General features: G+C 41.7%; 1 pseudogene; it reads left to right on the forward strand.

Annotated features, from left to right (window-relative positions):
• Positions 1-2,416: 2,416 nt before the first annotated feature.
• LOC110588168 lies at positions 2,417-9,760 on the forward strand (annotated as a pseudogene).
• Positions 9,761-10,205: the final 445 nt, after the last annotated feature.

Below are 10,205 nucleotides of genomic sequence, written 5' to 3' on the forward strand. Positions count from 1 at the left end.
CAGGATCCCGGGATCATGACCTGAGCTGAAGGCAGATGCTTAATGACTGAGCCACCCAGGTGCCCCTATTATTTGCTCTTTTAAACCATTTACGACAAGGTATCTTATCTCTTAGTGAAGGTACTGGAAAAGCAACCTTACTTTCTTTGAAGGAATTCATCCCAGGAGCCTCATAATTTGACAAACAAAGGAATTGATTTTTTTAAGTGTTACTCTTGTATTCTAAAAGACAGGGAGTGTCCTTATTTTTCTTGGTAAGAGAAGGCCAAGAGTGGCAGGCCAAGCATCTATGAATCTGCCACCAGCAACACTTCGAAGGAGATGACAACCTACAGTGATTACCCGTTCCCCGATCACTTCCCCAACTACTTGCACAATTCCAGAATCATGGAATACCTCAGGATGTACGTGCAACACTTTCACCTAACGAAATATATCCGGTTTCTGGTAAGTGAGGCAGGAAACTCTCAGCAAGTGCAGAGCCTCTTGGTGGAGTCAAGAGCCAGGCCAGCGTGAGGGGCAGGAAGGCACACCCGTTCAGGAGGGGAGGTTAACTCTATGAGCATCTCCGGTAAAGTCAGCAGGACCTTCCCTCCTCACTTCCTTCAGGAAAAAGTCTGATGGATTGGTTGAAACACCAGACTATATGCACCGGGTGTTGGCTCATCACCAACTACATTTAGGACTGCAGCTGGGGACACTCTGACATCCATCTCTACTTTAAAAAGCCTTGGTAGGGAAACCAGCTTCAAAGAAACTCTTTCAGGAAACCCCAAAGGAGAGTAGTTATAACCAACCTTACTCATTGAGGCCCAAAACTCTGGGACAGGGATGCATATTCTTTCAGGGTCCATTCAAATAGTACATAATGTTATAAAATTGAAAATTAAAATTACTAATATCCTATCACCACAAGTTCTAGGCTATTTTAAGAGAAAAGTGCTACATTTTTCCACAACTGGAAAGCAAAAATGTGGGAGCTGTTTTGTGTTGGTAATAGTTTGGAGTAAATACGGAACGCCTGGCTGGCTCAGTTCGAAGAGCATGGGACTCTTGATCTTGGGGTCATGATTTTGAGCCCCACAATGGGTGTAGAGATTGCTTAAATAAATAAATGAAAACTTAAAAAAAAAATAGTTTCAAGGGGCACTGGGTGGCTCAGTCATTAAGTGTCTGCCTTCGGCTCAGGTCATGATCCCACGGTCCTGGGATCGAGCCCCACATCGGGCTCCCTGCTCCTCGGGAAGCCTGCTTCTCCCGAAGCCTGCTTCTCCCTCTCCCTCTGTCCCTGCTTGTGTTCCGTCTCTTGCTGTGTCTGTCTGTCAAATAGATAGATAAAATCTTTAAAAAAAAAAACAAGTTTCAATAGTAGGATCAAAGGGACAGAAAATATATTAAGATTTAGCTTTATTCCTGAATGTATACGTATATGCATAGCACGATGACTATAAATAGCCATGTACACATCTTAGAAGCTACTGCTATGCTATTGTTTACTATCTGGAAGCTTAAGCACCTTGCATATAAGGAATGGTGTGGGAATCGTCTACCTGCACAACATCTCCCTGTTTATCTCTAGGGAACAAGATATACACTCAGTCTTCTCAAAAAGTGCTGAACTTGAGAGTCCTTTGGAGTTCTCAGGAAATTCTAGACTCCCTCCACTTCCATTGCTATGAGTGTCTGTTTCCCAGTGTATGAGAAGATAGAGAAGGTTAAAATTGGTCAAGAGAAATCTATTAGTTGGTTCGTTAGTTAGAAATTTAAATATTCCTGTATTCATTCATTCAACATTCAGTCAAGAAATACCTATCCAGCACCAATTGTCCAGAGGCTCAGCAGAGAACAAAACAGGCAAAACCTCTGTCCCTGAGGAGTGTGCATGCAGTAGATGGACACAGACAAAAATGTGATAAATATGTGGGAGACGATGACTGTGGAAAAGGGGAGAGCTTTTAGGAATGGGGGTTGCGATGCAAGATCAGATAAAGTGGCCAGGTAAGGTTTCCATGAGAAAGGGACATTTGAGCAAATGCCCAAAGGAATTGAGGAAGTGAGGCAGATATCGGGAGAAAGCACACTGTGCAGAAGGAAGAGCAAGTGCAAAGGCCTCAAGGTGGGAGTGTGACTCACAGGTCCTGTGGGGTGGGAGTGGAAGGGGTAGGAAGGAGATGATGTCAGAGAGTGAAGAGTGAGCCATTGTTTTCACTCTGCCTTTGACTTTGAGTGAGGTAAGAGCTGTTAGGAGGTTTCAAGCAGAGGAGAGGGATGCTCTAATCTCTTTGGCGGCAGCGTTCAGAATAGTCGGGGAACGAGGTGGTAAGGGTAGAAGTGAGGAGACCAGGGAGGAAGCTCTTGCACGAATTCAGGTGAGAAATGATGGTAGGTTGGACCAAGGGGTGACAGTGGAGATATAATGAAGTGCTCGGATCCTGAGTATAGTGCGAACATAGAGATGATGGAATTTGCAGATGGACCAGATGTGAGATGTAATCGAGAGATGTCGAGGATAACTCTCATGTTGTTGGTCCCAGCAATTGAGTTGCCATTTCTGGAGACAGGCAAGACTGCAGGAAGAGCTGATTCTACATGTATGAGGGAGGAAGATTGAGGAGGCCACAAGGTAACAAGGTTGAACAGATGCTCATTAAAAATGAGGGAGGGTGGGCTGAGATTAAAGATACTTAAGGAAGAACATTAAACCTATTTCTCAAGTACTATGTAAGAATGTGTTAAGGGATCCTTATACCATTCCTATGAGCTAAGTGAAACCATTTCCATTTTACACATTGCAAATGTCACTAGTAGAGAAAAAGCTGAGATTTGTGCCTATGTTTGTTTGACCTCAAAACCCCCTCGCATTTTGACCCACATGGCAAAGTGTTCATTTTGGAATAGAAGAGAAATATTTCCTCCTGGGGAAAGGAGACAGAGGACAGATGGATGAACACAAAGTAACTTTTAGGTGTTGAGACACTCAAGATTTTGTTGTTTTGTAAAAATGAGAAAAAAGTTGTCTTCAGGAAATGAGATAAAATGCAGTGGGACCAAGGGGAGGGGAAAATACTGAAACAGCCACAGTGAGAAATTTGATGGACTATCGAACTTGCAAAGATGGAGTTTGGGAACAATAGATCCATGCCAGGAGTTTACTAGGGGAGGATCGAAGAACTGTTTCCAAAAGAAAGCTGGAGTTTGGGATCAGATTCTGTAGGGAAAAGGAACAGGGCAAGGACTGACTAGGGCTGTCCAGCATCACCAGAGGAGAAAATGAAGCCCATACGTGCAGACCTCAGTGTTGTTTAAAAGGTGAAATGCTGCAAAATTAACCAGCTTCTATGGCTTTGCCATATGAGGTTTCTGCTTTAAGCCAGAGCAAATTTTTAGGCAAAAATACAAAGTTCCTACATTCTCTTAGCTTCAGATCCTGGTGGATGACGTTGGAGCTTTTGTCCCCAGTAGGAAAGCAGGGTGAAAAGTGCTGGTGGGAAGGGTGTACTAGGCCCAGGAAGAGATGAAAACATCTAGACAAGAATGAAGCTTGGGTTGGAAAAGCAAGACAGGAAAGTGGGTCCAAGCAGTAGTTATTAATAACAAGGATGAAGAATAAGGAAGATGGACTACTTAAATAGGAGCCAAACTCTTCTTTGAAGGTTTGGCAGGGTTAGAGGTAAGTAAAAAGGAGGCAGAAATTAGATGTCTGAATGTAACATGCAACTTAGGGTCTACAACAAAATTGTATGAGGATTTCTTCTGTCTGATGATGGGCAGACACAGTCCACAGCCCAGCATTTACAGAACAACAAAGCAGAAGTTCAAATAGGATGGACTTTGAGTTCAATAATAAGCTTTAAAAAATAATATGAAATAATGACCAAGGCTTGAGCAATACTTTCTTGCCCACAGGAATCAAGAGATTCAAAGGTCAATATATTCATAGCTGGGATTACAAGAGTCCAGAGAAATTTCGGGGGAAGAAAATCATCGTGGTCGGCATTGGGAATTCTGGAGCTGATTTGGCAGTTGAGCTCAGTCATGTAGCTTCACAGGTTTGGTTCCTACAATTCTCTTTCCTGAGATGCACCTTGCCCACTGCCGTCTCAGATGTTAACATGGCATGAAATATGTCAGGTGTACCCATACACTGCTTCAATCCTGATTGTTAATTACCTCCTCACACTTGTTTTCTTGGTAGACATCTTGGAAATACAGTTAAAAAATGAGAATGGAATAAAAATAAACATTTCAAACTTTAGTGACTGCCATATGGTTTATTTTTACCAGAGCATGTAGACTTCACCATCTCAGCCACCAGTTACAAATATGAACTCTATCAGAAACCCACTTTAAATCCCTTTATTTTTCACTGACATTACATGTGATACATCTTCCAACTCTGATTCCTTCCATACTTATATTTCAAGGGATACTTATTAACTAAGTATTCTAAATTCTGTAATATCTAATAATTAGCAGGTGGATGGTGTGTGGGAATTTGTTGATCGCTAGTCTTCTTGCATCACTGTGCTTGCCCAGAATTTGCAATATAAGAGATGGCAGGCATCAAACACTACTTTGGAGACAGCACAGGAAGGATAGAGAGTGAGATCCAGAGGAAGGCATGGGGAGCTCTCTGGGACTGTAGGAAACCAGTCAGATGTGTCCCTTTGTATGAGTGTGTGTGCCCGGATCTGTTTGTCTATCTGTCTTTGAGAACAAGGCAAGATAGTTCTTGTCCATTTCTCATGAGCCAAATGAGAGATATCTGAAAAACTGGGAAAAGAAAGTCTTACATTGTGAGGCAACTATTTTTCATTTATTTGCATTCTCTCCTAGGTGTTTCTCAGCACAAGGCGGGGTGCATGGATTTGGAACCAGGTCTGGGATAATGGAATGCCTGTGGACACTGTTCTCTTCACTCGTTTTAATGCTGTCCTCAACAAATTTTATCCTACATTCTTAATCAACAGATGGGCAGAGAATAAATTAAACACTCGATTTAACCATGATGTTTATGGTGTGCTCCCTCAACACAGGTGTGTCCTAGGATTTTTTTAAAGATTTTTTTTTATTTACTTGAGAGAGAGATAGAGAGCATGTGAGGGAGAGAGCACAAGCGGTGGGGAGGGGCAGAAGGAGAGGAGAAGCAGACTCCTGGCTGATCAGGGAGCCCGATGCGGGGCTCATCCCAGGACTCTGGGATCATGACCTGAGCCAAAGGCAGACACCCAACCGACTGAGCCACCCAGACACCCTTGTTCTAGGATTTTTAACCAACTGAACCACCCAGGCGCCCTGTTCTAGGATTTTTAAAAAGTAATTTTGCCTCTGCCTTTTAACCCCAGTGTAGTTAAATATTTTCTTTTTTTTTTTTTTATGTTGGCAAAATATGATCCCTATCTACCCATCTATCTTTCTATCTATCCATCTATCTGTTGTGAGGTATAAATGTGGAAGAACATAAGAATTGACTATGTGTACAGCCTACATAAATTTAATAAATATTTCTGAGTTCCTACTATGATCAAGTAGGTTTCTGGGTACTGGGAGGAGAAGGACAAGGCCAGGTAGAGTCCTAGCTCTTGCTGAGCCTCTTTCTAGTAGGGGAGAAACCAACTAGTCAAAACATAATGCAATGACATGGAGTAATACGTGCTATGAAGAAACAGTAAGCAGAGTTGGGGAGAAGAGTCTTTTTTAGATGGGGCGGCTCTGGAATGCTTATATGATGAGAAAGCATTTGAATGGGGACCTAAGGAAGTGAGGAGGCGAGTCCTGAAAGAATATCTAAGATGAGAATCACATTCTAGGCAGAAGCAGCACCAACTTCAAAGGCCGGAATGAACAGGATTTATTCAAGGAAGAGCAAGGAACCCGGTGTAGCGAGACTCCTGGGAGAGGTGAAGTGGTAGGAAATAAGTTCAGAGACATAGGCAGGGGCCAGGTCACAGAGGGATTTTTATTTTTTATTTTGTTTAAGATTTATTTATTTATTTGAGAGACAGAGCACGAGCCTGGGGTGGGCGTGGGGGAGCAGAGGGAGAGAGAGAATTCGAAGCAGACTCCCCACTGAGGGCAGAGCCCAAGGTGGGGCCAGATGTCACCACCATGAGACCATGACCTGAGTGCAAATCAAGAGTCAGACACTCAACCGAGCCACCCAGGCACCCCCAGAGGGATTTTTAGGGCTATAGCATGGACAGAGCTTTGGATTTCATTTTTAGTGAAATAGAAACCCATCAGGATATAATTCTACATTTTAAAAGGGTTACTCTTGCTCCTGAGTGGAGGAGAAATTGTAGGGAGTCAGGGGTGGAAGCAGGGAGACCACTAGCAGTATTAAAGAATGTTGGTAAAATTTATGAAAATGGTATGTAGGTTCTCAAAATAAATGGAAATCCGAATATGATCTGATTTTGCTGTTCTAGTATGAACACCTCCACTAATTGCTTTTAAAAATCTCTCCCCACAGGGGCGCCTGGGTGGCTCAGTCATTAAGCATCTGCCTTCGGCTCAGGTCATGGTCCCAGGGTCCTGGGATGGAGCCCCACATCAGGGTCCCTGCCCTGAGGGAAGCCTGCTTCTCCCTCTCCCACTCCCCCTGCTTGTGTTCCCTCTCTTGCTGTGTCTCTCTCTGTCAAATAAATAAATAAATATTTAAAAATAAATAAATAAATAAATAAATATAATAAAGAAATAAAATCTCTCCCCCCAAAAAATGTCTTAAAGAAGTTAGATATCAATACTATCACTGGTATAAACTTATAAACCACATTTCAAAATCTTCTTTTTGCTTATAATAAGCATTAGATAAATGTTATTGGCATTCTAATAATACAGAATGTCTATTCAGTAAAAATTCAGAAAAAGTATTGAGTAAAGGAAATATTTACAAAACAAAAATCTAAGTCTTTTTTTTCTTAGCTCAACTAAAAACTATTTGAAGTATTTTCTGAGTTCAACTCCTTTCCAAAAATACATATTAATGTTCCTGGATTTCAATTTTTATTCTTCAGATTCCTGAGCCATCAACCTACTTTCAGTGATGATCTACCCAATTACATAATATCTGGTAGAGTTCTGATAAAACCAAATGTTAAAGGGTTTATGGAGACATCCGCCATCTTTGAAGACGGCACAGGATATACTTTCTCTTTCCCCTTTTTGGAAAATAATTAAACAGTACTGGACAGCCAGAGCTCCATGTTTAAATATGTCTTCCCTCCTCAACTAGAGAAACCAACCCTGGCTTTCATTGGCATCCTCCAGCCTGTGGGAGCCACCATTCCCACATCGGAGCTCCAGAGCTGATGGGCCGTTCGTGTATTTAAGGGTATGTGCTGACCTTATGCATATTTAGAAAAGATGGCAATCCAGATAGTGTGATTTCAGAAGCATTGCAAAGCTCTTCTGCTGCAAAACATATCTGAAGTTAACCTTTACAGTATCTGAAATTGTGCCACTTGAGATTTGTTACTTTAGGGTTTGATCATTATTTAACCTGTAGGATTCCTGTATGAAAATGAAGATTTAAAAACCACTACTTTAAGCTATCATCAAGTGACAACTTGTTGGCAAAGAATTCATAACATAAATGAACAAGTGTAACTCACTATTTAAAAGACAGCCAGAGTCAATACTCTGGTAATGCGATGACACACAAAGACACTACTTTGTGTCTTGTCAGTTGGGTGCGACTCCCTTCAGTCCATCCTTCTTTGTGAGCTTTGAGGTCTGTTAGTCAAGATGCAAACTCCTAAGTCTGTAAGGCATGAGCGCCTGATTAAACAAGGAATGGAGGGCATTCCACGGTAACTCCTGGGTCCGTCTCCCCCACTCTTGTGCTACCTCACTCATGATGTTCTCTACCAAACTGATTCTCAGGGTCTTCATTTCTTGTGGAACCTCATCTTCTTTCTTTCCTAGGATTGAACAAATTACCTTCAGTGAGTGGCATGGTGGATGACATAAGAAAGAAGAGGAAAAAATTTGAAAAAGAGTAAGAAACTTGCTTCTTAGTAAAAGTCAATTGAAAGTGTTTAGGTGGCATTGTTTGCCTATCAAGTATGCTTTACATTTTCCTCATCATAGAATCTGAGTCTATTTGCCTAGATGAGATCTCAGATATTAACCTCTTCATTTCCTCTTAATCAAGCATAATATAAGTGTATGGAATATTTGTGGGAAGAATGGATACAGAATAATCCAAGATGGAAACTTTAGAATTATGTTTAAAATTCATGTAATGCAAGATAAGCATACAATTATAAATTTATGTCATAGCATAGCCTTAGAGGTGCAAAGTGTATGAAATGCAAAGATGAAATGAAGGGTTGTTCACTCTTCCAAGGAGCTTGAAAGATAAATCAATGTGAGAAATGAGTTGGCAAATCATTACAGAATCCAATTAAAATTCTGACATGAAGTCAGAGGCTTGTACGTTGTACCAGATCTTCTTAATAGAAAATTATCCTCAACCATTGGGGTTGGAAATGTATTTCTATGCAACAAATACCTGTTGAGAATCTACCATGGGAATGTCACAGCTTGTTCTCTACAATCAAAGGGTTCATCCTAAGAATAGTCAGTTATCCAGGAGTTGGTTTAAGAAGGTCGGCCAAGAATTGCATTTCAATAATACTGAAAATCAAATTAGTGTCACACATACCTGAATAACTGGCCAGTACAATTCATATTTCCCACCAATTTACCAAAATGAGATCATATCCTGAATGAGAATCAAATGCATGGCCAAAGTACAGGAGATTTCAGCAAAGAATATCATTAATATGACAAAAATCTTCTGAACCCCACCAGCTATGACTATCCACCCTTGGAAGGATTTGAGGTGAAAAATACACTGTGTGAATATTTTGTTAGAAACCACTGAGAGGGGCGCCTGGGTGGCTCAGTCGTCAAGCATCTGCCTTCAGCTCAGGTCATGATGCCCAGGTCCTGGGATCGAGCCCCGCATCGGGCTCCCTGCTCCGCGGGAAGCCTGCTTCTCCCTCTCCCACTCCCCCTGCTTGTGTTCCCTCTCTCGCTGTGTCTCTCTCTGTCAAATAAATAAATAAAATCTTAAAAAAAAAAAAAAAAGAAACCACTGAGAAATTATCAATAGCCATTCATTCTTTTTCCCGTGGATTATCCCCTCATACAAGGTCCACCGATGTTGAGAGGAAATCGTGCTTGGAAGGATGGGGGTTGTCAGCTGACTTGCGGTTTTTTTATTTTAAAATTTTTAAAATTTTTTAATTTTTTTATTTTTCCCCCTTCTGATTTCAGATTCCCGAATAACCCTGGTGACACACGCAGAGTACAGTACGTGGATTACATGGATGAAATTGCCTCTGAAATAGGAGTGAAACCCAAACTGCTCTCACTCTTCCTGTGGGATCCAAAGCTGGCTATGGAAATTTTCTTTGGACCGTGCACACCTTACCAATACCGCCTGTCGGGGCCAGGGAAGTGGGCTGGGGCCCAGAGAGCCATCCTGACCCAGAGAGCGCGGATCATCAAGCCCCTGAGGACTTGCACCCTTACCCGTGACTGGCCTCCATACTCTGTGCCATGTTGGCTTAAAAGAGTCTGTGCTGCTCTTCTCTTTGTTCTCAATTTAGTCGTTATTAAAGGATAATCCTATGATCGTTAGTACATTAGAGCTATCGGTGACACACACTAATTAAGAGATGGGCATGTGCAGTGTTTATCCTTCAGTTCAGACGAGACCAGTACAATAAATTATCTGATAACTCCAAAATTTCTCATGCAGAAGTATTTTGGCAAAATTGGGGATTTCTTCAACAGAGATTTCAAGTGAAGTGGCTTGTATGAAACTTGCTTTGGAAGTGTATAGTTAATTTCCATAACATGACAGATGTTCTCCGTAACGCCAAGTTCTCCTGGGCCCTCCCTTTACAGTAAACACACGGTTTGTCAGCTGTTTGCAATTGGCAGATTCTTGGTTTTGCATGGAAAGCACAGGCTAGGACAAAGTAACTCTTCCCACGATCTTGAATAGCTAACAGCGAACAAATGTCTTCATCAGGAACCTTCTCCTCTAGGGTCACATTCTATAGGATCATGGATATTGAGGTAACAGAGTACTTGTACTACAGGTTATGTCAGGGATTATTGAGGGTATTTTAGGGGCTGGAGAATGCCACGGAGGAGAATGGAAGGAATAAGAGAAGTCAGGCAATGTA

Source organism: Neomonachus schauinslandi, chromosome 6 (assembly GCF_002201575.2).
Source record: "Neomonachus schauinslandi chromosome 6, ASM220157v2, whole genome shotgun sequence".
NCBI classification, from domain to species: Eukaryota; Metazoa; Chordata; class Mammalia; order Carnivora; family Phocidae; genus Neomonachus; species Neomonachus schauinslandi.